General features: G+C 36.2%; 1 protein-coding gene across 1 annotated transcript in view; it reads left to right on the top strand.

Annotated features, from left to right (window-relative positions):
• Positions 1–25809, top strand: part of ADGRL2 (adhesion G protein-coupled receptor L2) — a 594604-nt gene that overhangs the window by 80853 nt on the left and 487942 nt on the right. The window contains exon 2 of the mRNA XM_054691650.1: positions 1960–2140. The gene's annotated coding sequence lies outside the window, so the exon portion shown is untranslated. The remainder of the gene's footprint in view (positions 1–1959; positions 2141–25809) is intronic.

Here is a 25809-nt window from a genome sequence, read left to right as displayed (position 1 = left end):
TACTTTTTTACTTTATAATACATACATATGTACATATATGTACATGTATCTCTACACATATATGTATATTTATTTTTATATGTCAAAGTTTGTGAGTTTGATTTAACTCATGTTAAGGCAGACATTTGGTCCCCTAGATGCCTTTGGATGGAAGAGCAGCATTGCAACCCCTTGTTCTCAGACTGAGGCCCATCCACATTTGCCTAGCAGGTGCAACTTGAGGATTTGGCCTTTGTTACTCCTACTACATTTAGCAATGAAAACAGCATGAAATCCTAAACCTACTGCCATATGTGAATCACTTGCTTCAAAACAGATATATCATCCTGGTCCTAACCAGGAAAAGATTTTTTAAAAATGTCTAATATTTTAATATTACACTACTCCAAGTGTCTATTATGTCTACCTACCTGTTCAGAACAAGATAAAAAAAAAAATGTCTTCTTCATTAATTGCCACAGCATTGTAAGAAAACATTAATTCCACCTTAAAAGAAATGAAACTGTAGGTTATCATCTTTGTTAATTTGATGGTATTGCTTATCAATATACTATATTTATGAATATGAATATATTATGTATATGTCATGAATATAATGCTCTGTTAAGAATCCAATTACAGAAGAGATTTCTCCATGAAAGATTTGGGATTATTTATAGCCACAGAAAAATTATCCACTGCTTTGAGAGTTGCACAATTACAAGTGAAAGCTTAAAAGTTGGACAATTACAAGTGAAAGCTTAAAATATAAAGACAGGTAAACATTAGTTTTCTACTTAAAGTCAATTAGTTCACTGATTTTTGTTAAGAAAAATAATTTACTAAATTCCTTTTACACTAGCAGTCTCTCATTTTTAATGTGATAGATTATTTTCCATAGTGGTATAATTTATCTGTTGATTATTTCACTGGATATGTATAAAGCGCTCGCTGTTTGCCAATGTAATATATTTTTGACTTATTTCTCTCTTACTGTTTTTGCCTCTTGTGACCAAGCGCTTATGACTGCACAAGCTAGTCAGTCAAAAACTCCAACAAAAATAATATTGGGGCAAAATATGCAAGTATGAGAGTATATTTTAATTAATAATAACAGTAGTAGCCAGGCTTATATTAAACTATGGGAGATTTGTTCAGATTTTAATTTGAACATAAATTCAATATATTATTGGTTGTTACTAAGTGGCAAGAAGGGTGATTGGACAGAGACATACTGCAGAGAAAGGGAGGGAGGGAGGCGCACAGGGGACTGAAGCGATGGGGCATGGGTGCATTGGTGAAGGAATCTCTATGGGGACTACACCAGAGGGTGTGGGGGAAACAAATATTGTTTAAAAATGAACAATGATGTAAAAATTTTAAAAAGTTAAAAAAAAGAAGGGTGATTGGAGTCTGCCATCTTATGATTATCTAAGTTAGACAATATGAAAAATCTCTGATTCTTGATTTAATTTTGCCTGGTCAAATATTTGTTTATAAAATTTAAGTGCTGTCATAATATGAAGTGAGGGGGCATATGGGCATAGGTGTGTATACACACACACATATACATACATACATACATGCATACCCACACAGATATATTCACATAAATGTGTCATATTTATATGTGCATAAAGATACACACATAGATATGTATATTTTAATATGACACTTGATTGTGAATGTATCAAAAACTTTACGATGCAGAGTCAGGTAGAAGAAAACTATTGGGGCTCCACAGTCACTGTGTACAAGAAATTTGTAGGGGTGGTCTGAAGACTGGTTGATCAATATTCAAAAGTCATCACAACTCTTAAAGGTTACCAATATAACATTTTAAACCAAACTAAAAGATAAGATACATGTTGGAAAGAGTGTGTGGGTTTTCCAAACATTCTTTTTAGCTAACTCTGTGCTGTCCACTCTTGCAAGGTTCATGGGATGCTTCTTAAACACACTTCACCTTTCTCTCTTCAGTTGCAGGGTAGAAAGGGTCCCTTTAACTCCTGAAGACAGTAAATCACAGTTTGTGTGGCAGTTCTCAGAAGACACTTAAAGAACTGAATTGGATGCTCTACATAGCACCCTTGCCAAAAGAGTTCGGAAATGACTTCCAGCTTCCCACAGTAATAAAATGGCAGTATTTGGCATCTTTAAGGTAATAAAAGTGAATTTTTTCCATTCTAGTAAATGAGAAGAGAGGCTTGGTTGTTTTAAAAACTGATTAAAATTCATGTGTTTTCCTCAAATTATAAAGCTCGATATAAGCACACTTACATGTGAACTTGAGACCACCTCAGAGCGTTATTATAGCCAATGCCTGAGGCAAACAGGATGTGCTGGAGGGTGGGTGGAAGGGGAAGGACCGTCAGGTGCTGTGAATACTGAGGTCATGATTCAATAGGTGGCACTCTTCCCTCTGAGTCAGTGGTGAATGAATTCCGAGTGTGCTCTTTGGAGGATATTATTTTGCTTGAAGGAAACGGTTTGGAAGTTCGTAAGTGTTTCTGGCACTTTTAAACAGCTGCTGAATCTAATCGCAGACTCTGGTTGTATTTTGGTGATGGGAAAAACTCTAGAAAACAGGTTTTATGTCTTTAAGAAAGAGGCTTATGTAAGGCATTACCGTCATTTGTATACAAGACATTTTAAAATTCAGTTTCACTCTCCTGCCGTTTCAAAGGAAAATCTTTTGTCATTCCTATTTGACTCATAAGGTCTATGAGGAAGTTTGATCATCTTCCATTTCCCATCTGGTTATTCATAAGACACCTGCATCTCTGTGATTTCTCCTAGACTACACAATGCTACCAGCTGACAACAAACACTTTATAAGGAAGACCACCTTTTCCGAAAGGTTCCCAGCCAAAGGCATGGAATGTAGCTTCCTAGCCTTATTTCAACTCTACCAGAAGCAGAAATTAGAGTTGCTTTAACCAGAAAAGACAAGATTGTTACTTTACACATATAGTCCAACCCACATTTGCCATTGTTTATATGCTGCAATTAGAAGGCTATTACAAACAAATTAGTAGTATCACGGAAGAACTTTTAATGACTTGCTGATTTCAATTATTGCCAAATACCTCCATCTACCCATCACATTCTTAATTAAGAGACACCAGTGTGTGTGTTTATATAATCTCTTTGTTAAAATTACGCAATAGTGGCCTCAGTAGTTAGGGACTAGTCCAGTAATTAAGTAGACAAAACTATTAGAGAGATAAAACAGATTATTACAAAAGAAGCAGGATGTAGGCACACCCAGTTTAACAATGGTAGGGAAGGCGGTGTCCCCAACAAAGATATAAGAGGAAGGGGAAATATTATTGCTGCTCTTAATGATGGTCTGTAAACAGTTGAGTACATATTTATTAAGCCTATGACAGCTCACTTCAACAAAGAGAATTAGATGTAAATGCTCATGTCTTTTGTTCAGAAAGTGTGACCCAAATTGGATCATTCAACTTCAGTGGGTAACCATCTGTAAAAGAAAGGTGAATGTTTCCTTCTGGGCTAGCACTGAAATACCACTGCAGTGGGTCCTTGACCTTCACCTTCAAGTACTTATTTACCCGTTAAATTATGTGGTCACCAAGCAGACTCATGGCAGAACTTAAAGAAAGAATAGTCCCAGCTATAGTATGGATCATCAATAAAATATGACACATGTTTATAGACCTATGTTTGCCCTTATCCCTTTGTAATGTAATTTAACTGTTTCTCTAAAAATTTGACTTACGAGCTTTTCATGTTCAGAGACCATATCTAACTTAATTCTAAACAGAGTACACAACCAATGAGTATTTGCTTAATAAATAAACATGTAAAAATGAGTATTTTTCTCATTGCCAAATGAAATCTTACATTCAGCAAATATGTAAGAGTATGTTCTTGATTTTCAAAAGTGTAATAAATTTATTCCTAAATACAGGACCTGTATTTACCCCAAACAACCTTCCTACTTAAAAATATTAAGTTTTGTAAAAATTAGAGCAAATTTAACACCTCTATCTTTTATATGTACAAGAACTTGCTGAAGAGTTTATGAAAACACTTAGGCTAGTTCCTTGTCCTGTATAACTTAAATTATTTATCTTCTGTGTTTAAAATATTATATACATCTAGTAGATGAAATAATCAATTTACTTTGAAAATTTTTAATCGTGACATTCTGTTCTTCCATGTATATGACATTTTATCTGTGTAAAATCCACTTATCCTTGCATTAAATATATATTGATTGAATGATGACCATGTGCAAGATAATCTATCAAATGCAAGGTTGCAACAGAGAACATTTTAACTTCTCTTTTTTCTACATGTTTCAGAAATACCCTAATCCCATTGGTTTGCTTTGATTTGGTCAGGGATCCCAAATGATCGTGCAAGCTAAAGATTTGCTTTTACAGGAGTGATTCTGCAAGTTGTCCGTGCTTAAGAAGCATCTGTGACTATGCATGTAGTGAAATAGGTCCTGAATTCCATTCTCTTGGAATCAGGGTTATTTCTACAAGTTTCTAACAAATTTCCCAGGTGATTCCCAGGCTAGTGGTCCTCAGACCATGCATTGAGAAATGGTACCTTATTAAAGAGATTTTTTCTTTCCATGCAACCTTTATTCCAGGAACAACAAACGTTATTTTTTACTTCCTCATTTTTCTTTTAAAATTTCCTGAATTATATTTTCATAATTACAACAAAATCTGTTATGACCCAAAAGTATACTGTAGACTTTTCTTATCACTCTAAAGTGGTACAGATAAATAAGGAGTATTAAAAGTGAGTCACATTTTGAGGATAACAAAAATCTTTTCATTGCCTTCATTCCATTCTACATTGCTAATTCATTATGCTAAAAATTCACATTTTTTGTCATTAACTTTGACTATCAATTTGCAAGATAATTTTCACAAGTTTCCACTCAGTGCTTTTCCTTAATATTTTCTTTTGTAATTCTCCCTTAAATTTTTCCTTTACCAATATGAATTACTCCTTTGGAAGAGAGTATATAAAAGAAGTAAGATCTGTTTTCCTTCTTATACCAATAATATCGTACTTCGATCTTTGAATGGATTATATGCCTATACAAGTCCTTTAATACCATGACTTAATGGCATGGCTTAAGTGCACATGACACTATTCAAGGTCAAGGTAAATAAAAATCTGTAACCACTATGCTTGTTGTGTCAGGGTCTACCATTCTCCTACAGAAATGGTGCCTTGTTACTTCCTAATTTGGGTTCAGACATAGTTTTCTTCATAGTTTTCTTGCTTCCAAGGTTGATGGGTCATCTCTTTAAGGAGATTTGATATATTTCTATCTTTTCTCATTTGAAAATAGTCATTGTGTGTCTTGATTTATTTTACATAAGTCAGTAGTCTCCAAGCTGCATTAGAACATATCAGTTGATATTAACAGTCACCTTCAGTCAAATCTCACACCATTTAACATTTTCTTTGCATGACAATGTCTCATTTACTTTTACTTTCTTCTTCCTGTTTTTTAAACTTATTTTAAAAGGCTCCTTTGGAAACAGCTCATAATAATAGACAACTGTGAAATGTTCAGTTTCATTGAGTGCTCTGACCAAATTTAACTAAATGACCCAGCTCGATAAAACTGAAATATATTCTAATTATTTGAGAAAATGTAGTGTCCAGTGATAGTTACCCAACAAATGGGAAAAAGCTAATCAAAATTGAATGAACCAGGATATCTTCCCTTCTCAAAACAAATTTAAAAGAGGAATAGATTTTTATTTTAAAAGTTAAAAAGGCTAAATAAATTTAAAATCCTGCCTTAAAGTATACTTTCATGTAATAACATGCCCTTGGGCCTGGAAACAATTATAATAAAATTTTTGGAGAAATATACTCACGGTTTCTGTGGTGGCATTTCTGCCATGGTTCAAATTAGAACTCTTATAAATCTGGGAATTGAGCAAATAGGGAAATAAAAATCTCATAAAATACCTGTCTTTATTCAGACTGAAAGAATGAATTTGGATGAAATTTCAAATCAAACTTTCTAACTAATTGAGGTTGACACATTTATATCTGCTTTCCAATTTGTGGCAAGCAATCTAAACAATTTCAAGTTAAAATAGAATGTATATTTTCATCATTCCTTTTTAAATGAAATCATGATAATTTTGGCCCAATTCCCTACACTGATGTATCCATTTCCCCACTTGGAATTCTGTTCAGTGGTACTAATAAACAACTAACTTTTTTTTCCACAAATGATGAGACTAAGAATCCAAAAGTCTCACATACTGAACCAGTGACAGACCAGGCACGTAAACGTGGACAAAAGAATTTTCTATCAACTTTACAATGGTAAAGTGTAAGGTAGTACACGTTTACCCTTTTAACTGTTTCCTTTTCAGCAACCTCATACAGAAAGTCTTTATCTTTTTAAATGTCATAATGGCATAATTGTAAATATTATGCAAATTATCTATTCACTCACTGAATGACAAATCCAAAATAATAAGCATCACCAAACTTTGAAAAATGCATAAATATCTCTAGGGCAGTATTTTCAAATGATGCATAGAAGTAAATACAAATGCTTCTGAACCATAGGCAAAGCTTAAAAAAAAATTAAATAGAAAAGTCCCTTGAGGAAAGCCTGACTAGATTTAAGAATGAAAATACCACAGTGCAGTAGAAGGAACCTATATAGAAGTTTTAATTCCTCTAACCCTGTCAAAAGGAATACAATCTAAGTATGTTTGTTACAGAGAAGACATCTTACAATGAAGGTCTAACTGCCCTCATTGTCTTATCAGAATATATTGTTGGTAAAGGAAAATACATTGTTTTTAACCATAAACATCAAGAAATTAGATGTAACTAGCAACAGTTACATAATTGTAATGAAAGTTATTAATCCTCTTCTTTCTTTTTAAATCCTAATGTACAGATGTTTTAGTATTACCCAAATGAGGGAAGAAAGCCAGAGGAAAAGAGGCAATAATCTATAATCTACTTTGCAATTGCTCACCAATAATGCCAAGGTGAAAACAGATTATTAAGATCAGAGCTGCATTTTGGTAGGAAAAACATATGTAGTCTACTTGATAATATTAATACTGTAATTCTCATCAGCATATTGGATATCATCCTCCCTCTATAGACTTCAATCTCATTAAATTTCTCTCTCTTATGCTTTAGTTTTTTGAAAGCCTTTGTGTAATTTAAGTACTTTAGCTGTCGTCTAACTATAAATCTTAATAACCATCCATCCATCTATCCAAATATGTACAACTCCCTGTCTATATCTATATAGATGTCTTCTAAAATCAGAGGACAGAAGCCTTTTCAAATACCTTACCAAAAAATTCCCACAGTATTAAAAGCTGCAAGAAATTATAAGTAAATATCTGCTAGGTTTGAAACCAGGCACACCTCTACCCTTTTAATTGATTTCCATTCAGTATGATTTTCCATATATTTTCCTAGTTTTTTCAGCATTTTTTTGATAATGAGATAAAGTGCATTGTTTTGTCCTTCGATGTTGCATAGTGATGTTGACACAAGGACTTTTGATTTGAAAATCTTTATCTGGCATAATTATACATTCTGTTCAGGACTCCATTGACGGGAAGTAAACTGTTTCTTTCCTTCAGTTGTCGTGCTTAGGGGAAAGGCCAGATGGGTCCAGTAGCTAAAACTACACAAGAAGCTCTCCTAGGTCGTTGGTGGGAAGCTCAATATTATTGCATCCCTAATAGCAGCTGCTTCTGTTTGAACTCGGGGTTATGAAAGATGAACTACATTAAATGGTAAATCATTAAATATCAGCTGAGTAAAAGCACTGTGGTGCGTTCCCTGCTTAAATCACCAGCATCTGTCTTCTCACATGCAAAGAGTTGCTCTTTACAATCATGCAGTGAAACCCTGACAGAAGGGCCAAGGCTGAAACCACACAAAAAACCTCAAATAGCATCTTTTAGATTTTCAGTTGTGAGTAAATGATCATCAGCAAACATTCAGCCATGGAACTAAAGCACACATTGCATTTAACAGAGCTATAAAATATTTAGGAATGCATAATCCCTTTAGAGCCTCATTTTTCCTCCTATTATGTGTTTGTTCTTCAGAAAAAGAAAAACAACTGTTTAAATTATGTCCACCTAATACCTTAGATTTATTGCAAAGCCTACAATTTGCTGGTTTCCTTTTACTATTGATCCTCTTCTTACTTATGGGGATGCGAGCATCATAACTAGAGCTAAAACTCATATGAACTCAAAACTACAATTGTACAATCATGGATACCATAAGATAAGGTGTCAGGATTATCAAAAAATTAGACCTATCTGGGCCTCCCTGGTGGCGCAAGGGGTTGAGACCAGCCTGTGAGGCTGTCTGCAGCCTCTGGAGCACGAGTTCGATCCCCGGCCAGGGAGCTACCCGCATGGCACAGCAGACCTCTCTTTTCTTGCCCGCTGGTCCCCTCAGCACTGTACTTTGGTCCATTTGCCTTTTCTGTTCCCTGCTCTGCTTCTGCTGAATCCTCTCAACCCTGCCGCCCCCACACCTCTGGCCTGTACCCCAGCTCTTGTATGCATAAATAAATAAATCTTTGAAAAAAATTAGACCTATCTGATCTACTTGAATTTGGGAGCAGAATAATCTCCAGTGACAATTAGAGCTCTAGTATCCCACTCTCTGCAGGGCTGAGACGCAGAGTAATATGCACAACTGCAAGCAGTTACCATAAAAGATGATGGCCTTTCATTATTTTCATGCTGCTGAGCTTTTGTGTGGCTGTGCTCCAATGCGGGTGTGTCTCTCCCTCAGAAGTGTGTGAGTTATCACACTACATGCCAGTATCATGGCAAGACACTAAAGTCACTGCAGACCATCTCAACTATACATTCTCTTCAACCCCCTGATTATAGAGGCCTGGAATAAAAAAAATATAAATGAGAATCTAGATTTTACTTTTGAGTTTCTAATTAGTCATCTCTCTTTGACATGAGACATATTTCGAGAGTTACTATTTTCAAAGTTTGGGGGGAAATGTAAAGCTTAACCTCATTAAATATGTTCTCCCAATCATTTTTATGGTATACTTATTTTGAAAATGTAACTTGTCATGTCATTCCCACACTTGTCTCAGCTGGGAGTATATTACCTTCTACAGACAATAGAAAGACAGTCTTTAAAATTTTCTTAGTAATTTCACTTAAAGACTCAACAAATGAAAGGAAGAATTGTCTTTTCATTTCTATTAAAGGAAATCATGAAATTATTTTTATAGCAATCATAAAACAAATGAAATTTTGAGGAAAAAATATTAATTTTGCGTGTCTTTTAAAAATACCTATATTCTACATATTTTATACCATCAAACATCCTTTTTACAGGAATTATGTTATATTAAAAACTGTAAAAATATAAAAAACAATCTTTTCATTGCTTTATTAATTAGCACCTACATCCTATAGGAATATCATGGAAGGTCTTATATGCACAGTCATATTTTCATTTAGGAAAGAAACATTTACATCTTATAAGATAAGGATGTGGAAATCATTGTATTGTATGATCTTATGTAAATCATTTATCAGCTTTGTGCCACTATTTTTTCACTAGTATGTGGGATGAAATGTTGTTTTGTTCTCCAAAACATACAATAGGATTCAAAACTACACTGTGTAGTTTATTGTGTTTTCTACAGCCTGTATACCCCTCTTCCTTGCTTGGTTCTGCCATTACTAAAAACAATCCTTTTTACAGATTCTCCTTCTATGTGCTTTAGTCCCTGAAATCTTTCAGAGACCAACCAGTGAGACCAACTTGCAAATATATTAACAGAAAATATATATAGCATGTGGTTACCTCTTCTGGGACATGAATAGACAAACAGAAAATGTCAGAGTGTCATGTTTTAGAGGAAATATAAATCTTCATGAACTGCTAGACATGATTTTGCTAACACAAAAAAGGAAAGGCAACAATTTTGACAAAATTAAACTTAACCCTCTGGGACATGGTAATCCCCAAGTTGGCTGCTTTTAAGATTTTATAGGCCTATACTCATATTCAGGTCAAACTAAAGATAGCCAAATATTACTTAGCGACATTGGAAAGTGGATTAAGCTGGCAGGCAGGCGTGCCCAGGACACTGTCTAGAAGACAGACACAGGACATTACCTATTATTTAATACTGTCTTGTCATTGTGTTAAAATACATTTGTCCAAACAGCTCAGAATGGTCACTGGGCAGAACAAAGACTCTAGAACCTGAAAGGGTTTATGTGAGAGGAAGAAGCATACGTCAGTCATGAGAAATCTGTAACTCAGATTCTGAATAATGAATCATCCAGCAGAAGCATTGTTCAAAGTGTTAGTCCACATCTTTGTCCATCAGCTTCCTCTCATCTTATGACTCCCAAAATAATGTCATACACAGATATGTATTGTGTCAATAATGAAGATAGAAACTTATGTTTTGTGTTAAAATGCTTCCTGAAGTGTAAAAACCACTTAATTAATTCTTTAGCCACTGAGACTAATTTCATCATAGATTACATCATTCACAAGTCATGTCATTACTGAAACTAAGGTTAAATAGCTTTTTTTCAAAAAACACAAAGCTAATCTTTAAAGAGCTTCCCCACAATGAAAGAACTGACAGATCGTGCCTCACGTTCTGAGGAAAAAGTGACCCATCTATCCATGTATCAAACTCTCTGTGTAGTTAGTCCTTCTTACCTGTAATAAAAAGTTTCCAAGGGCAATACATTTTAGCATTATATTGCGCATTTCTTTTCATAAGGACACTTTCTCTTCGTTTCTGGGGGAAAATGAATTTTGTCACAACATTCCAGACAGTGTTGCTTGAGAGAAGTCAGTTGCACACCAGTATTTATTGAAGTCCCAAGCTCAGGTGTCAGAGAGCAACCAAAAAAAGATGAAGCATCACCCCACAACTGCCATCTGTTGAGTGTTTTCCCGACAGCTGTATCTCTTGACCATCGCAAATGCTGATAATCACAAGAGGCATGAAGGAATAGCGCAGCCGTCAGACACGGAGGAAAATTCCATGTCCGTCTGTGAAACAGCATTGCTTTTAATTGCACCATAATGATTTTCTAACAGACACAATGGTATGTAGTGTAGTCTTAGAGCTGATTTAAAGCACACAATAAACCACAGCACAGCTGAAAAACCAATTGAGACTTCTTAGTGCCAGGAAGGTTTTTGTTCTACGTGAATACTTAAGAGCATTTTCGCCAGCTCCTCTGTCCACAATCCACTTTTACCAAAAATAACTGTCCCTATCATTGTGCTGGGACAGTTCTGAAAAGAAAATGAACATTTTTATTTCAAATATCAGTGAAGTTAAGCCTTAGATTTATTTTTAATCTTCGTGATATACAATTCTAAAATAAGACAAGTTCGTCTACTGGTGAACGGCTCAGAATTTCACTTTCCTGATATTTTTTCCAAACCACTTAACATTTTTGTTCTTAACCTTCAGTGTAAGACTCTGCCCAGCTGCAACAGTCTTTACCTCTTACAAAACTTAGCGTGGCATAGTGGTTCAGATGATATGGAAGTGGTGTGATTCATTGATCTGACATTGAAATACTTGGTTTCTTAAAAGGTACAATTGATAATACAGCTAGAAACGACTGTTATTTGAGGCAGTACTCTAGGGCCATCCTGTTCTCAGTATTTCATAGCCTTGGATTCGAAAGATTCCAGTCAAAATGTCACTTGTGTAAAAGTCTAATACTCTGTTTCTGGGAATTCAGTTGTCAGGATATGATGGATTAATCAGTAGAGACTTTTTAATTCCCCCAGCTCTCTTCCATGCTGAGGCACAAAAGAATGAGAGAGAGAGACAGAGAATAAAAGCCAGAGCCAGATAGAGAATGAAGGGAACTTCAAAGATAATACATTTTCCAACTTTCCATTAATTTTATCATCATCATTAAAATAACCAACATATACAATACGTTAACCCTATCACATATATATATTTCATATATGCTAGATATATATACATACAAACAACGCAAAAAACACATGGCATAGGCACACACACACACGTGTAGTTGTACATATGTACTCTAGACTCTTGTTTTCTTAACTATTGCTTGCTCTCACCTGTATTCGATCATATGTCTGTTACTATTACTCAGAGTGCAGCAGCCAGAACAGATGTTAGACCCACATTTAAAACAAACAAATAAACAAAACCAAGATCTGTGCAAAACTTGCATTAGGTACACTGGACTCATTATTTTTCAAGGTGATAAAACCTGCACGAAATTTGCCCCCACAGGCCTAGAAGTGATATTTTTGAGGAAAAAGTCTGTACCACCTATTCAGAACCACAGGTGGCACAAACATTTTGAATGCCCACATTTGAATACTAATAGCTATGTTTGTGAACTATGCAGAATGCATTTCCAAACAGCTTTTTCTGTAAGGACCTATTCTTCTTGGTGTAAAACCTGTCTGTGAACCTGATTTATCTGGTCCTGTGTCTTCACAGTGAATAATTGTGAGAGAATAGTTAATTCTGTTGTCACCTGGATGTGTGACTTTTTTTTTCAGTCCAATAGATTTTGCACACTAATAGTAGGTAAACATTGTCTCATTGTGCAAAAAAGTGTACACATAATTCAAGAGGTGTGAAGGGCTACAAGGTTAAGAAGCCATTCCTAATCGAGAAAATTTAGAAATGTGGAAAGAGAGCAGGAGAGTATAAACATAGCCAGTCTGTTTTAGGAATATTTTTTATCCCTAAATCAGCAGTCCGCACCATTCCTGCCTACTATCACTTTGCTGTCAGTCCTAAGAAATATTACTCTCACTCCTGCTATTCAAAATCAGTTGCATTAAAGAATGCAAGCACCAAATACGTACACTTCCTCAGTTGTACCCCCACCTATGCCACTAGGGGACCATTCAATCTCTCTCTCAAAACAATGGTATGCCAAACAGTATAGTCTATATAGACATTGTTTCTTGTCCACACAGACAAAAAAGAGAAAAATTAGGACTATAAAATTATATACAATTATAAGTGAAACAAATATGTATTGAGTACCTTACCTGTACCTGGCAAGGTTTTATTTTTTTTTAAGATTCATTTATTTATGCATTTAAGAACCAGGTACAGGCCAGAGGTAAGGGGGGGGGTGTGTGTGAGAGGATTCACCAGAAACAGAGTGGGGAGCAGAACAGGCGGATTGACTGAAATGCACTGCTGAGGGGCACAGCAGGTGAGACAGGAGAGGTCTGCTGTGCCAAGTGGATAGCTCCCTGGCTGGGGATAGAACTATGCTGCAGTGGCTGCAGATAGCTTCATAGTGCTGAGACTTAACCCCTTGCAGCACCAGGGAGGCCCACAGATTTTACATTCTAATGGAGGAAACAGATATTAAGCAAATAAATAATATAGAGACAGGTAGTAACAAGTATGTGACAGAAACAAAACAAAGTAAGGAGAGGGAGAGGAATGCAGGCAAGGAAGGGGCAGGCTTGTCAGCATGGGGTCTGGGGAGAGGAGCTTTAAATAGTGTGGCTAGAGAAGCCCAGCTTCTTGTGGTTAGGTTGGAGTGCAGAGATCTGCCAATGTCCCAGGGAATAGATTTCCAGTCAGAGGAAAGGCTGGGGCAAAAGCAACAAGGTGGGAAGAGGTTTGGTGTGTTTCAGGAACTGGCTGTTTCTGAAGGCCTTTGTGGCACGTTGGTGAAAAGTTGCCAACTCCTCATTCTTGAAAAGCCTGTCTTGTATTCTGAGATTATGGCTTTCTTCCTTCCTTCCAACTCTCACTGATGTTAACATGTCCTTTCTTTTAAGAAATGATGTAAGATTTCAATGTTAGTGTTTTTTTTTTTTTTAATAATAGCCTAACTTGGCAATATAAAATGTTGGCAACCTTATGTTGTTTCCCTTTGTCCCCCCAAACTAATTCATGAAATACAAAACTCTGTGAAGATCTGGCTTAAGACAGCTAGTGCTTAAAGTGCCAAGTCTCCCTCCCTATCCAGGGAGAACTCCATCTTAACTACTCCTAAGTGTTTGCTTTGTTTCACTAATTTTGGTACTTACTTCTTATTTTCCAGGTTTGCTCTCAAAGAAAAGGAAACACTGTGTTCCCCAAAATCACATTTTATATGTTTGGTTTATTTTATTTTGTTTTAACATGAAAAAGTGGTGGTAAAATTTATCCCTGATTCTTTCATAAAACAGCATGTCAGCAGAACAGGTACAGGAAATGGGGCCCTCCCAAGATCTTTTATAGTCTGACATCGAAATTAAATTGGGATGTTGAGAACATCTGGACCTCGCCTCCTTTTTTGTTTCCGCCTAGAAATTCCGAGAGGTACGGTGTTTGTTTTGTGTATGTGTTTTGGAGGTAAGATAGGGAGTCTGTAGCTGCTTTTCCCCCCCTTCTTTAAGGGAAAAAGAGAAAACCAGATATTTTCAAGGGAATTGACTAGTAGTGGCCAGTATAACAAAGAAACCCCACTAAGCCTAACCACAACCTGACAGAATGAAAAGTGATTCCAGAGCTGCCACTCACCACAAATCCCTGTGAAACATGCCAGGAAACCAGCTGAAAGCTGTAGAGAGGGTGCTTCTCAAGGGCCACATCGTGGCCCCCAGAGAATCTCCTGGTCCCATTCAAATTCAAAGTTGCAAAGTAGGGGGAGGGGTAGAAACTGGAGACAGAATTAGCAGCCCTGGGATCACTTTCAGGGTTATGATGGAACTGATTTAAAATGCAAAACCGCATTCCATCGTAAACACTGAGACAAACTGGAAGCCGGGAGGAAATAGGATTTCATTTGGTGATTTTCAATTTTAGGATTGAAATGGGGATGGGAACAGCACTATTTATTTTTCTAGAACTGAGATTGCCTGTTCTTTTTTTGTAGGATAAGTGAACATGGACTGATATATTACTTCTTTGGGCTTTAATGCTAATAAGGCATACTTCCCACAGAATCTGACAAAAAGGATGAATACCTTGCCCTGCTAATGGTTAATTTGTAGTGGCATGTGTATTTCTTGAATGTTCATGAAGTTTTCTAATTCATCAGCACACAATTGGGCTTTTTCCTCCCTTTAAACAGAATGAAATGCTGAGAGGGCAAGAGGTTTGGGGTGTTGTATTATCCCACAACCAGTGTATTTACTACCCAAAAGTTATTGCTAATTTTTTTTTTCTACTCAGGAACAAAATTGTTCTTCAGCAAATAATTTAGTACTGACCACACTTTAAAATGTTTATTACTGTTGAATCTGTCACAGATTGCATCAAGCCACAGAGATGCTAATCTATCTCATGTATTTGAAACTCCTCTGGGAAACATATATTTGGACTTACTGCTGAGTGAACATGACTGTTAGGATTATGGAGACCATACACAGTGAAGAAAAGCAGCATCGCTTTTCTGACTGGAAAGTAAACAATAGGGCGATTGTCAGCTTACACATTGGGGCCAACAGCCCTACTGCTGAGGAGCTGTATGTAAAAACCAAGATCAGCAAGCAGTCTTGATGTTTTCTTCTTGGAGTTGGATGTTGTCAAGGATTCAGATGAGCCACCCCAGTGAGTTTGCAGGAAACAAAACAGGATATTCTTGTTTAAGGACTGCTTTCTGTAATTATGTTGATTTTTTATGCAACACTTGAACTTTTAAAAACTCAAGGATGCATAAGAAGTACTCCAGAGGAGAATAAATGATTGGGATTTTGTCTTAAGTGAAATGTTAGCGTGTGTTCTTAACAAAATTAACTTGTTTGTATTTGTGAGTGGGTCTATGAATTAAGGATACTTAGACCATGTCTGTTTTGTCTCCCCACCTAGCAACCCCCACCCCCATTTTCAAACAGGAGGTCAAGTTGTCTTTGGAACATCATGTTTCCTGCTTGAAAAAGGCACTGGATTGTATAATAGTCTGACAGGAAAGTTTCAAGAGTACCAGGAGTTTCCCCTGGAAGCCTTGGAGGAGGTGTGGGGGGGGGAGGTGGGAGGTGTGGGGGAGGGTTATTGAGTCTATAAAGTTCTTTTCTTTGAGCTATCATGTGCTGTTCTATTGTTGTATATACAAAGTCTGTAGAATGGAAACAGCTAAACTAAACTGTAAATACCTTGAGGAAAAACGTCTTTGGAAATCTGTACCATGGCTTGCTTGGCACATTGTACTGTTATCTGTCCTTCCTAGCTGAGGAAGGAACATCTGGCCCAGAGACTGTCTGCTTAACGCTATCATGCTCCAGACATCCTGTTACCCCTTTCTCATCCGAATATCAGTTCTGTGTATTAGACAAGGGATGTAACATAGCTGCATGCCAAGAAATTTGATTTTGTAACAATTTTTTTAAAGATTTATTTATGCATATAAGAACCGGGGTACAGGCCAGAGGTGTGGGGGCAGGTGAGAGGATTCACCAGAAACAAAGTGAGGAGCAGAACAGGCAGACTGACTGAAAACACTGCTGAGGGGAGCAGCAGGAGAGGTCTGCTGCACCATGTGGGTTGCTCCCTGGCCAACTGGGGATTGAACTCGGTGCTGCAGAGGCTGCGGATAGCTTTATAGTGTTGTGCTTAACCCTGCACCACCAGGGAGGCCCGCTTTTGTGACAATTATTTGCTCTTTAACAGAATTACTTTGTGCTCCTTTTCTTTCATCAAAATGCAATGCCATTTCCTATTTCACTTGAATAATTTTCATAATTTTACAACACAATGAAAGGATTTATAGATTAGTACAGATCCATCTCTTTGGTATCCTCCTGATTTTTCTAAGATTCCAATCCACTGAAGGTCAGAGGCAACATCATACTTTTAGGACAAGGATACCACAAAGTCCTGTTGCAAAAGCACCCCAGCTGAGCATCAGTATTCCAACGGCAGTGTGCCCCGAGTTTTAACCGCTGTGACTCAATGGGGAAAATGAAGTAAAAACTAGTTGGCAAGTGCCACGCAGTCAGGGGCACCCTGGGAATGCTGACCTTACACTCACGGGGTAAAGCTGTGTGGGGTAGAATTGCAAGTGGTGTTCGCGGGGTCAGACTGCTAGGGTTTGAATCCAGGTTCTACCACTTGATGAGCCGTTCCTCTAACCCTTATCACTTGGTTTGTTCTTTTACAAAAGGAAGATTTTAGTTTTTATAATTAGTCATTGCTAAGTATCAAAAACACCCCAAACCTTAGCAGCTTAAAAATAACTATCTCTCATTTTTATGTGGCCTGCATGATTCTCACTCTGGTTTGTCATTCTGGTGCAGTCAGATAGCAGCAGGAGTTGGAGTTGGAGTTGGAATTATTTGAAGGGGAAGGATAGGCCTCCCCCAAATGTTCAGATAGACTTTTTCCAAGACTTGCTGAGCAGGCTTTTTCCCTTTTTTTACTATGTGTCACCTTGGCATGTGGAGGTAAGGTCAATCAAGGCCCTGTAAGCTTCAAGAAACACTGTTATCTTAAAAAATGAGTAACCCAGATTTAGGGCTATCTCCAGAAATAAACTTTTCATTTGAGCATCTGGTTTTGTCATTTGACTCCTCTCTCTCCTATTCATGTGAGACCCCCTACTTTAATTTTTGATGTCCCAGGTCCCCATGCCATTCCTTAGCTCAGCATGTAAACTCTCTGTCCTATTTATTCTAGAATTCAAGTAAATGTAAATTCCCCACACTTATGTAATTACATTTGTTCTTTTTTCTCCCTTTGACAGTTTGATTTTCAATTGTTTGTTCATCCAGCCCAAAAGGTACCCAGAGGGGTGGGGAATTTTCTCTTATGCTGCTACAATTCCTTCACTCATTCATTCAACAAATATTTATGATACTTTCTTTGTGTAAATAAACATTTTTCTAGACCTTGCAAAAAATGAAATCCCTATGATTGTGAAGTTAATATTTAGGTGGAAACAGAGAAAGTAAACACATGCATATAGCATAAATAACAAAGCAGAGAAAGATAAATGCAATGAAGAAATATAAAATAGGATATGGAGCTAGAAAATAATAACTTATTGAAAATATATTAAAGTGGCAGATACTGTTCTAAGAACATTATGTAGATTAATTTGTTTAATTCCCACAAAACTCTATGTAGTAGAGAATGTAATTGTGATAGATCGGGGATGGCAGCAAATTACTAACTTAATTCTTGAATTGAGAGGTGACCCTAAATCTATGTTATTATCATTTTTTAAGGTAACGGTAACTGTTTCTCTTGAGACCCACAGGTTTTTAATTGACCGTTGATGTTAACTACTCAAGCAATGGTGACATATTAGAAAAAGCTGCTCTGGTCATCTTAGAAAAAGCCCATCTGAACATTTTGGGGGGAGCTAGAAAATAATAACCTACAGAGTGAATAAGCTTGTGATCCCCTAGGGACTGGAGAAAACAAACACTTTGAATTTTCAGTTTTGGAAAATGGGTGTGTGTTCTGGGTTGGTGGAAGATTGCCTATAGAGTGGTTGACATTCTAATTTATCTAAATGTTTTCAAAATTAGGATCAATATCACCTCTCATCTGGAGCAGTTTTTAAAGGAAATTCCTTAAAAGCACAAAATATATGAAGCAGGCCTATCTTGTCATCAGAATAGCTGAGCACTATAGGCACAATTAGAAAACTGCCTTCTGCCACCCATAGACCTTAGAATCTGACAGGTCCAGGTTTAAGCCCCTGCTCTGCTATTTTGTTGCTGCCCGACATAAAAAAGTTATTTTTAACTTATCTGAGTTTTTCATTTATCTGAGTTGTAAAATTTGTAAAATCAGACAAGGCATATTTCATGAGATGCCTGTGAGAATTAAATACAGCTGACAAAGGACTTTAACAAAAGTACTGAACGCAATTGATAAAAATGTACCAACCCCCCAAAATATTAATGTTAACGAAATCTTCCTGACATGAATTTTATTATACTTACACTTTGTGTTAGTGTGATGGGTTTTCAATATCTATTTTTCAAAAACCTCTCTCAGGTTTCTAAACACATTGCAAAATATTAAAATAATGTTAAGTTCTCTTTTTACTAACTCAACATTCAATCTATGGGTATATTGATCTATAATTTGGCCTTTCTTTTCTACCAGTATTTGACACAGAAACTGAAACAGAATATTGAATGAATTCGAACAGCCATGTTAAAAATAAATATTTATATTCATCAAGAGAAATTGTGACATCAAAGGAAGTAAACATCATGTCCAAAGAACAACTTCCTAGAATTCAAGGGGAATTCCCCTAGTCCAGCCCTCTTAGTGAGGATGTCCAAAAGTAAATTACTTAATCAACAGATGGTGGTTGTTGAGAGTTCAAGAAATTTAAGCATTTGGAACTTTGGGAAATTTTAAAAGGGAAATCACTTCTCAATTTTTAGAACTCCTAGTATTTCAAACCATATGTATTGACCAAGATGAACTGACATCTGCAACAATTTATTTCTTTAAAACTTACATATATAATAATGCAAGAGGGGCAATATATAGATACATATATATAATTATATAAACTTGTAGTGGGTAAATTGGACAGAAATTTGTCTGTGTTCTTGTTTTGGAAAAGCTGTCAAATATTTCTAAAGTTAAAAGACTGCTCTTGAATGTGTGGAAGATGGAAACTTTGAAGAAAAGATGACACATAGAGAATCTTACATCTTCAAAAAAAATATTCAGCCATAACATTGTATATTGCTGGCAGTTATACAGAACAGCATATATTCTAATCTCCAAGCAGCAAAAAACACCAGAGAGGGGCACATAGCAGGCACTACTAGGTCCTTCAATGTGAAGAATTTGTTTGCAGAAGTCTAAATTTTAGCATAGTGAAAAATATTGAATTGATTTCCTTTTGTTTAGGGCATTGTGGGGAGGAGTGACATACAAATATAGGACTAACAGCTTTGATACCAGATAGTGGCCACATGTGCTGGATTCATCTTGTGGTCCTTTATTCTCAAGTAAACAAACCTAATCTGGTGAAGATTTACTCAAGGCAGGTGACTGGCTCCATCAATGGCCAGTATGGGTAAAGTCAAAGCCAGGTGCAATAAATATTATTTAAATTTATCTGAACAGTTTTATCATCCGATATTTAGTTTCTCCATGATCCATATATTATGAAGATAAGCATGTCAAAGCTTATCTTTTTTGTGAACCCCACTTAACATGAATGAGGAATCCCTTGTTATTCCCTATCAGGATCTTATTGGATCAGATTATATATATATAATCTAATATAATCTGTATATATATATACAGATATATATACATATGTATATGTGTGTATATATATATATATATATATATATATATATACAGGCTTCATATAAGCACATAATGACATGACATTCATGCCACAGGTATTTTTACTAGACAGATATGCTAACCAAAAAAATTTATTTTTTCCTTCCACATCCTACCCCTTCTTGAGACTATAATTCCCCTCCTTAAAATAGTAAATCCACATGGTAAGAACTCTTTACAAAAAGGTGTGCATAAACATTCACCTCTTTCTTCTGCATTTGAAGCAATGATAATTAATGACTATTGTTTGGATTATAATTTTTCAATTTATCCAACCAAGACAAAGCACTATAGGGAAATTTCAATGTCCAGTCTATTACTTAACTTCAGGAATCAAAACACCACATTGCCTCACTTAAAAAAGATTCATTGCAAGGGTTAAGAACAGATGAGATGGTGTCTAGAGTCTCCTGGAATCACAAATGTACAAACAAGACAACTATTTTTTCTCTACTGTTTTTATAAAAAATAAAAAAAGGAAAGATTTTTTCACACTAGGCAAACAGCAACTGGTTTAGTCTCATAAATTTACATATTCTAAGTAGTGTCAGTATTTAGGCAGATTAGATTAACAGGCCCTGTGTTATCATCCAAGGAAAAAAAACGAAAAATATATCCAAAGTCATCTGGTTAATTGGAGGAGGTGGGGAGATGAAGTTGCTTCCATTAAGTTCTTTTGGAACAGTTGCAAGATCCACAAAATCTGTTTTTAGCTCAGTCATTCATCCTGTTGGATGTGTGATGTGTTTTCAATTTAATGATAATTGCCCTTTCCATTTCTTTGATAATTGCCCTCTCTATTATCATTTATGGAGATTCGAATTATAAATCAAGAAAAGACAGCCAGAAAAATATTATGATTGTCCCTTCTGAGGCCACAGCAACTCAAGTAACACTGCCAAAGTCTGAGAGCTTAAGCTATTTTCATTTGCATGTTTCTGAACATTTTATTTTAGGGTCCAATGGTTTTCCTAAAGAGAAGATTGCACGACAATAATAGGAGGGAATGATAATGAATACAGAGAATGTAAGTTTAGCTTCAATTCAAGTTATAAATCTGTGTTTGAAACCAGAAACTCGCTCCCCTGACTATTTGAAAGCAAAGGTGGGGAGTCAGCCAAGAAACATTTGCTATTAGTCACCGTTGTCCCTGTGGAAGCCTGCACAGCCCTGCCCCCCAAAAGCTCCCCTCCCCCCTCTGCTCTCAGCTTGTTTGAGAAAACACTGCATTCTTCTCACTGATCCTGCCTGATGACCAACACACTGTGCAGTGTGCAAAGACACGAGTGAGCTTTTGTCCAGGATTCTAGGAACCATCTCCCAAGAAAAAAGCCAGAATATAAAAATGTACAACCAAGAATAATTCTTTGAGGTGGTGACAGTGATTTGCCGGTGCCAGCTCCTACCTGCCCAGACTATCCTCCTAGTACATTTTCAGGAATTTGGCAAGTTGTTCCACAAAAGCAGCTATTTAAAAAATTTATATACATTTTGAAATTCAATACATATTCAAAATGAAGGAAATAAATACACAGAACTAGTCACTTTCTAACAATTGTAGTACATTGTATTATTTTCTGTGTTCTTGAGGATATTTTCATCTATGGTATCTGAATGTTAGAAATACCATATAATGGTGTGACTTGGAGCATCTCTCCCCAACTTTGTATTCATATTAATGTCTTCAAATCAGCAATAGTATTTATACCAGTGATATCAGAAAACACTACAAATCAGCACTTTCCCCCAGACAGCTGTTTTTTAAGCATTTTTCAGCCCAGCCCTAAACAGTGTTATGTGTGTGAGAAAAGACCCAGAGCTAGGAGGCCCTTCAGCTCAATTAGTAGCTCTGTGATCTCGGGTGGCTTATTTATGTATACTCTCTGAGTCTTAACTTGTCACTTTCCTAGTTATATCTTTCAACATCTTTCCATTACTCTCAGGATAAAGTCCAAAAATCCTCAGGGCCTTTCCTCCCCTTCTTTTTTTTAAAGATTTATTTTTATTTATGCATACAAGAACTGGGGTCTATGTCAGAGATGTAGAGGTGTAGGATGGGGGGGGGGCTGATGAGAGGATTCACCAGAGACAGAGTGGGGAGCAGAACAGGCAGATCTACTGAAATACACTGCTGAGGGGAGCAGCAGGCATAACAGGAGAGGTCTGCTGTGCCATGTGTGTCACCTCCCTGGCCAGGGATGGAACTCCGGCCCCAGGGCAATAGCATTAAGCACTGAAGTCAAGCACTGAGACTTAACTTCAGCACCACCAAAGAGGCCCTTTTCCCCTTATCCTCACCCCAGATTTCCTTGCCCCTTAAATCCTGCCTAAAAGGGCCCTCGGATCTGGAGCACTCTTTTCAATTTTGTCACGCAAAGTTCTACCCATAATTTAGGTCTCCCTTTAAATGTCACGTTCTCTGGGTAGGACTTCTGCGATAGCAACTCCCTATACCTGCCAAATTAAAAAATCAGAACTCTTGATATAGCCTTTCATAAATTGATACAATAACCCTTCATAGCACCAAAGGCCTAACAAAATTATTTTGCCTGTATTTATTTGTTTAATATGAAAAGTGTTCTTTCATTTGTGCTTCTCATGCATGTTGCTGACCTAAATGTTTAACTGTAATCTGCATAATTTCTATTTGAATGAAACCAATTCTCTCTTCAAAGACACTCTCTCTACCTAGGTGCAACTGCAACACAGGCTATAGTGGCTAAGACAGGGCTCTGAGGCTGAACTTTCTAGACACACCACATATGAACTTTCTAGACACACCACATATGAGCTGTGTGATCTTAGCAGTCCCCTTGTACCTCCATTTCCTAATTTTCGAAGTAGGATTAATAACAAAATCTACTTCCCAGTGGTGGCTGTGACAGCAAACTCAGTTAACCTCTGTAGAGTGTTTAGAGAGGTGTTGATCAGGCAAGAACCAGTATTTAACTGTTTGATATTAGTCCTACTTTGCCTTCACTGTACTTGTGCTTTCCTCAATTATGTAATTTCCTAGAATTCCCGCTTTTATGGAAACTGTAAGCCTCTCTTACCTCTGATGATTATAGACAATCCTGAAGCTTTAAACTATTGTGCTCATCAGAAAGACATCCAAATCAAGCTCTAGTGTCTCTTCTAATTAATAATCTTACATTTTCAGCTACTGTCATCTCCTTGAGATTTTCTGATACCTCAAACACAATATACCACACCTGAATTCATCATTACCCCATAAAACTATTTCCTTCTTTTGATATCTGCAATTCTGTTAATAGCATCCCAATTTCTTCAGTGAGTCTCCAAGTTTCTAATTTATCTGTGTCTCTTCCCGTTCCTTTACTGCACATCTCAGCAGTTGCCAATTCCTATTGATTGTCTCTAAAATACCTCTTGCATCTTTTTCTTCCTTTTAATTCCCACTGCTCCCACCTAGTCTAGGTCCTCATTAATCTCTTTCTTGTCTGGACTATAACAATAGCCTACTATCCAGTCTTCACAGCTTTAGAATCAGTTTAACTTAACAAGAAGCATTCTTCTAGAATTAGACACTCTCATAACACGTATTCCTCTTCTCTCTCTCTTTCCTGATGTTTGATGTGATAGCAGAGACCTTGTCCAACTAATTTACCATTATATTCTCAACACCCAAAAGTATAAATAGCACTTTACTACTGAATTTCGTACTATTATTACTAAGCATTACTTTAGTAATAATATATATTAGGTTATAGTATGTCATTATTACTTAAAAATCACACTAGGAAAACTTAAGTATTACCAAAATTTAACTTGTTGGGCTATTTTTTTTTAATAAATCCACTTTCTGTTATTCTTCTAATCAATAGTACACACTTCATCTACTTAAATCGGATTTCTGGTTAATTCACTTCTCTACTCAAACATCACCAGTACTTTCCATTGATTGCCTAATGTCTAATGTCCCCATCCTAGAAACAGGCCTCCAATTACGAGGTCTATGAAAAGCTCTATCTACTCGGATAATCAAAGAATTGTTTCAATTAGAGACGTGGCAATATTAGTTGTGATTTCAAAACTTTCTCAGGTTATATCATGCAGGTCAATGGAGAAGGCAGAAACACTAATCTTTGTCAATTATACTTGCTCCTAAAACAGAAGGCAGAGTTAGAAATTTACCATTGGAGTCCAGGCATGAGGACACAGTTAGGCATGAGGGTATTAGTTAGGGGAAAGTGATGTATATTTGTAAGTACCAAAAATATAAGACCAGAGTTTCCTCAAAACCTTTCAAGATTTTTTTCTTTTAGAGATAGAAAAGACAACATAAGATGATACTGAAATCTTCCACTATTTTATTTCAATTCATTTTACTTCAGCTTTTCTCTAGATGTCAATGGATATTTTTTTCCAAACTGATTTCTTTTAATTCTTGAGCTTTTTTCATATTGAATTGTGTACTCTTTTCTCAGTTTATATTCATAATTATGATTTATTCATTTGCATCTTGATTAAAACATTGCCTCTATGTTATTTGGAATTTGTCTTTTCTCAAATATCATAGAGTTTTCACCTGAACTATAGTTTAAAGAATTCATCTTCTAATTGGTTTATAAATTCCTAACCTTGCATTTTTTTAATATTGATGCTAACACTACCACTACATAAGGAATAATAGTTACTCAAACATGACAAGTTTGTTAAAATGCTATTGTTTTGAACATTGAAATTTTTCCAGAGAAACTGACTTCTAAATTTGAAGAACTTACACAGAACACAACTCTCTTCAAAGCAGTTTTTATTCAGGCCTCCCTGGTGGTGCAGGGGTATAAGCACAGCACTGTGAAGCTATCCTCAGCCTCTGCAGCAGGAGTTCGATCCCCGGCCAGCCAGGACTCTACCCACATGGCACAGCAGACCTCTTCTGTCTCACCTGCTGCTCCCCTCAGCAGTGTATTTCAGTAGACCCGCCCGTTCTGCTCCCCATTCTGTCTCTGGTGAATACTCTCACCCCCACCCCCGCACCTCTGTCCTATACCCCAGTTCTTATATGCATAAATAAATAAATCTTTTAAAAAAACATTTTTTTATTCAACAAATGTAATAGGAATAGTGTTCAAAGGAGATTATCCAGTCCTTTCCACCTTTCCAATGAACAAGGAAGTCTCAACTTTACCAAGAATAACATCTTTTGTATATATGATTACACTTGGTTAATGTTGTTTCATTTACTCGCAAACATTATATATATATATATATATGTTTTATATATAAAAGAAACATTGGAATTAATTCTGTTTCTGTAATTCTGCTGCAAAATTATCATATATGGTGTTCATTGAATTGTATACCCTATAAAAAACCTACTTTTTTCAAGAAAATATTAAAAATCTCTTGAACCCTGCATTTTCAGAAACAGTGGCCTATTTAAAAAAATAGAAGGCTGGCTATCAACTCAAAAGCTAAACTAATTACTATAATATCAACAATGACTCAATTATCTTTGTTGTTTTTTTAAGATTTATTTTAGTTATTTA

Source organism: Talpa occidentalis, unplaced genomic scaffold, assembly GCF_014898055.3.
Source record: "Talpa occidentalis isolate TD23 unplaced genomic scaffold, MPIMG_talOcc4v2.1 talOcc4.9, whole genome shotgun sequence".
NCBI lineage: Eukaryota > Metazoa > Chordata > Mammalia > Eulipotyphla > Talpidae > Talpa > Talpa occidentalis.
Note: the sequence above shows the minus strand (reverse complement) of the source record. Positions and strands in the feature narration are given on the sequence as shown.